Here is a 5,865-nt window from a genome sequence, read left to right as displayed (position 1 = left end):
AGTGAGTCCACTTCTATGCTCATGCCTGGCAGACACGTGTATCAGGAAGCATGTTCTAGGATATTCCTAGCAGAACTGCACCACTGTTTTAGTAACAGAAACTCAGAAACAACTAAAGCATGCATAAAATGTTAAGTTTCTTGAATGGATTCTGTTAAAGTGAAAACAGGATTCCATCATCAAGATGAACCTCAAAAAACTAGTGAAATAAATCACAGAAAATATGTTATACAGGATGCATTTATATAAAATTGAAAACAGGCAAAACTAAACAATATGCTACCTATACTTTTTGCTGTATAGGTCTCTTAAGAAATATAAGGCAACAGTAATTTTAAGACAATTCAAGATGAAGGAGGGGCACATTGGAGGCTTCTAGTGATTTTGATAAATTAGATCTTAAGCCAAAGGGTACAGACATGATGTTTATTATTGTTATAACATATACTGCTTTTTCGTGTATAATGTCTCATAATTTTAAAAACCCAGTTGAGTAAGTGAAGACACCATTATCACACAGGGAACACATGACAGGGTACAAGAGCAGAAGTCAGTTAATGACTTTGGTTTTGAAAGTTTTGAGGATGAAATAATGCCACTAAGGACTCCCAGAGTTGGTGTCAAACAGGCTACAAAGTATTATTATCTAGAGCTCAGAAGTGAGGACAATGCTGCAAATTAGATTTGGGCAGCGATATTTGAAAACAGGAGGGAATGGGGAAGTGCCAAGAGAAGAAGAAACTCAGCATTAAGTGATTGTACACGTAAATGATATATGAATATGTATATCTGGTTTTGTCTGTATCCAGTCGTGTGCTTTATCAGTAATTTGAGTATATTTCCTTCGTGCTATACAGACCAAGTACAGGATAGAAACTAAACAAATGTTTAAATCACCTTTTTAAAAGATGATTATTTTATTTCCCTTTCTTCTCTCCATCCTCTTTCTTTCTCTCTTTCTCTCTCTGAACTAGGGATTGAACCCAGGGTCATTTTACCACTGAGCTACACTCCAAATCTTTTTAACTTTTTTCTTTTTTAAATTTTGAGACAGGGTCTTGCTAAGTTGCTGAAGGTCTCACTAAATTGCTGATGCTGGCCTCAAACCTGAGATCCTCCTGTCTCAGCCTCCTGACTAGGTTATTACAGGCATGTGCCACCAGGGCCCATGTGATTCTTTAAATATCCAAAAGATATATAAGAAGTCCAGCTTCACTGGGAAGTAAATAAACACAAATTTTCAAATAGTGAAGTTAAATGGCATTTCATCTATGAATTTTCAAACATTTAAAATAATAAGGCCAAAATAGTTTTAAACCATATGTTTGGTCTCCTTGGACAACAGGAACAGGGTGAGTTGGTACTATTTTCCTGGAAAGTCATACATTGTGAGATGTATTTCTATCTCAGCAGTGGTATTTCAACTGCTTGAAATATGCTCTAGGTAACTATTAAGATGAGTAGAAAAAGCATGTTTGGAGTAGTTTTAAAAACAAGCAGGGCTGGGGATGTAGAAATGGCTTGTTCATGTGTGAGACCCTGGTTCAATCCCCAGTACCACAAAAACAGACCAACAAAAACTGGAAACAGGGCTGGGGTTGTGGCTCAGTGGTAAAGGGCTTGCCTAGCATGTGGGAGGCACTGGGTCTGATTCTCAGCACCACATATAAATAAATAAAATAAAGGTCCATTGGCAACTAAAAAAAATTTAAATAACTGTAAACAATCTAAGTATTCAGAAATAGAAGAATGGATTAAAATTATTTATTACAGTGAAATAGTATATGTATTTCCAAAGGCTGGCAAATGACATGTGAAAACAATGATATATTGCTTAGTGGAAAAGAAACTTATATGCATCACAGTATTTAAGTAACATAAGACTGGATCTGTATATAAGATAATAGAAGCAAATAAAGCATAGAATTATTATCTCTGGTGCTAGAAAAATGGTGGTTGTTTTTTTTTTTTCTCCATTGCTTAGTAGCCATTATATTATCCTATTTGTACTCAAGAAAATCTATTATTTTTATCATTAGAAAGCATGGAACATGTTACTAAAAGTGATTCTTACTAAGTAATCTTTTGTTTTCTTTATAAGGATACTGTCACGAAGCAGAAATGTCCAGGCACACCTATGGGTCAATGTCTGTGGACATAAGAGCATGTAGCAGCACCTCTAAGTTTGAAGCAAGGTCAACAAGCATGAGAGAGCCCAGAATCTAAATCTGAACACCAGTGAAGAATATTACTTCACCTTCATTTTGAGTAAAAGCTCAGGAAATTGGGCCATGGTGGGTTTACAACCTATGAGCCCAGTGGGAGTGTCCATTCGGCTCTGAGATGATTGACAATTTCAATGAAGGTATGGAGAATCACTTTATTTATTTTATTTTTTTTAGTCATACATGACAGCAGAATGCATTTTGACATATAATACATACATGGAATGTACATACATCAATCATATTGTCTATTCTATTCTGCTGCCCTTCCAAGAATCACTTTAATAAGGACAGTATTGTTTATGAAGAAAATGCAACAGATGGACATATATATTTAGGAATGCCTTTAAAGTGGATGCCTAGAGGTTCTTATTTTAAAATAGCATTTGGTCAAAGAAAGAGTAAGCAGGAGGAAGATGGTAAGATACCATGCCAGTGTGAAAATACAAATATCAAGGGCATTTTCATTCTTCTCCACGTTGCTGCTGTGGCAAGAGCACAGATTCTTGAACTCAATTACCCTCATTAAAGAAGAAACACACTTGCATCTATGCCTCCCTGGTAATGCTAATTAAACCACCTCACTGGTGAGATGACAGAAGGATCTATATTGTGCCAATAGAGCAGACCAGATCTGGGGACACCTCTCTGGGTGAAGAAATGCTCTTCCCAGTCTTGGTTTTTGGGTGTTGCACTCTGGTGTCCAGATAGGCCTGCAAGGGTGCTGCTTGCGCTGACCTCATGACTGGGAGCTGCTAGTCAAGGAACCCTGAGGACAGCGGGCGGGCAAGTGTCAAGGCCAGAAAGTTCATGAGGCTGAGCTAACAATGTAAAGTAAAGCCTAGGAACAAGGGTACAGGTGCCAAACTCCTTTGCTACAATATGAGGTTAAGAATTGCCCTACTGTAGAGGTATGATAATTAAATGATTTAATATTTGTAAAGTGGTTGCAACAGTACATAAAGAGGACTTTGTGTTTGTTAAAGTTAACAGTTGCCTTTACTAGTGGTCTAAATAGAATTCTCACCAGCATCATTTTGGGGTGGGGGTGGAGTGGGTAGATTGAACTCTGAGACACTTTGCCACTGAGATATACAGCTAGCCTTTCTTTAATTATTTTTATTTATTATGATGATGATGATGAGATAGTGTCTCACTAAGTTGTTAAGGCTGGCCTCAAACCTGTGATCTCTGGCCTCAGCTTCCCCAGTTTCTGGGATAACAGGTGTGCCATCACAGTGCGCAGCGTCTGGGTCATTTTTGAAAATTGCAGTTTCCTGGACCTTGCCCCGACCTGTAGAACCATATGACAGAATAGGTTGGCTCCAAGAAAAAGCTTTTTTTTTTTTTTTAATGACTACCCTGTGTATTTCTTAAGGACCCTAAAAGGGGCAAAAACATAGATCTGCGCCAATCTCTTTGATTTGCAAATGAAGGAATTGAGACTTGCCAAAAGTCTCCCTGCAGGATCCTAAGAGAATGTTAACACTCCAAGGTTAAAATCCTCCCCAACAATCCCTTTCCCCTTTTCAGCTATTTCCATGTCCTCCAGCAAATTAATCTGTTATATAAAAATACGTGTGAAAGGGGTCAAAGTCACACATACTTCAAAGAAGTGGGTGTGAGGATCAAATAAGACCAAGGCCAGTTAAACACACAAAGGATGAATACGCAAACTGCCACCACCCCTTCCTCGGGCAATTCTCTCAGGCACAAGATGGAATTTTTCTTGATTGGGAGCAAATTGCGCTGTGAGGTTTTGCAAACTGCAGTACCAGGAACTGCAGAAGCCACTCAAGCCTGCGTGTCCCCTACTGATTGATACCTCTGCTGCTGCAACTTGTGGCCACAACTACCCAGAGCGCTGCTGACATGGCCTTTCCTACAAAGGAAGGTCCCAGCTTGCTGTCACCCTGCTGCTCAGAGCCTCCCGAATACCAGTGGGACGAGTACTGCCCCTCAGAGGTCTAAGCCACGCCCCTTATAGTGGACAGAGCTCCAGCTGCTGAGCTGTAGCTCCTGGAACTCATATCTCCCAATGCCTTTGAACTCTAATTGAAATGAATACCACCTCTTCCTGGTGTCAGAAGAGTGATTTGTTACATCCCTCTTGTGGAATTAAGATATAAGGATCACAAAGAACCCATGCTAAAGTAAGATTCCATCCCTAAAAGAAAGCCATTCCCTTATTACCTAAAGCCATGATATAGTTTATTGCAAATATGTAAGGTTTCAGAATTATCTGTTCATTTTATAACCTGTCCCCCATAAACCAAAAATAAAATGTTTAAAAATAAAATGTTCCAAAATATACAAAATTATATGAAGATTTCGGAAACAATGTCATAGATATTTTGCTACGTAAGTTTAGTTACACAGGTGTTAGAACAGGTTTTATGTTTTCCGTAAACCTCCTATTATCTTTTCATGAACTAACATTTTATCTATCAAAATCATTTGAATAAGATTTCCAGTGAATTTTAATTTTGTGGATTGAGAATTTTATGAACATGTTGACTTCTTAACATCCATGTTCTAGAAAGCGATGTTAAGCTTATTGTCTATTGAATCACTCCTTTGCTTATGCAGTGAAACGTAAAAATGGCAGAAAGAGAAATAAATTTAAAAGCCACCAGAGAAAACACTTCCAGTGGCAGGAACACATTCTTAGTGCTTTAACCACTTGTTATTCTACCCTCATAAGTCTTACTCTAATGTCTACAATCACAGGCTTCGACAATAGTGTTTGTTTCAAAAAAGACAACTTCACTTCGTTTCAGAGTGTTCTGAGTCTCTTAACTTCTGGCCAATATCTCAAAAGCGCATGAAATACCAGCAATTTAGCTCAAATGGTAGGAAGTTCTTTAGTACTTGGGACTACCAGGATAGCTCTTGAAAAGTGTCTTCAGATTGATGGACAATTACAACTTCAGTATTCTTTACCATCTCTTAATGGGCATTGAAGTTGTCACTGTCCCAGAACACAGAACCCATGACAGGAAAAAAAACAAACAAACAAACAAACAAACAAAAAAAACCCCACAAACCAAATCCTTATTATTTGGTAATCATGGCTTGCCTTACTCACAGGAGTGTGAAAATCGCTGAAGATTCAAAGAATGACAGTGAGTGAAGAAACTTTTATATAACTGGGGGATTTTTTTTTTTTTTTGATAGAGCAATCTTTCTTAAACCCCAGACCCACATTAGACAAAACAGTCATTTTATCTACTCTGGGTGTTTGTGCATACCTTTGGGTCAGTTTTCTAAAACTCTCACAGTATTGCAGTTAACTAAACACACCTTTTAAAACTGTTACTTTATATGCATCATATATCTGTCAATTGCATAAAGAGTTGTCACTATTGTAACCTTTATTCTCTTCTCCAAAACATCATCGAGTACTTACTTGCACCTTTGAATGCAGGTCCTGCATACAGGCTGCCATGAAAGTTTTACCCAATCTTCTTTGGTCATCAGTTTTGATGCATATTTCGGGAGTCCATACCATCTTCTTATTCAGGATTGTAGATGTCTGAACACGTTCGGAAAATCAATTTAGGACAAGGGTATTTACTCTGTCTTCATCTGTAGCTTCTTCTCGGTTTTCATATTCCTGGGACCTGTCTCTTAAGCTGGG

This window comes from Marmota monax, unplaced genomic scaffold (genome assembly GCF_021218885.2).
Source record: "Marmota monax isolate L192 unplaced genomic scaffold, Marmota_monax_Labrador192_F-V1.1 WCK01_AAM20220418_F8-fsc00038, whole genome shotgun sequence".
In the NCBI taxonomy this organism is placed as follows: domain Eukaryota; kingdom Metazoa; phylum Chordata; class Mammalia; order Rodentia; family Sciuridae; genus Marmota; species Marmota monax.
This window is presented reverse-complemented; position numbering follows the sequence as displayed.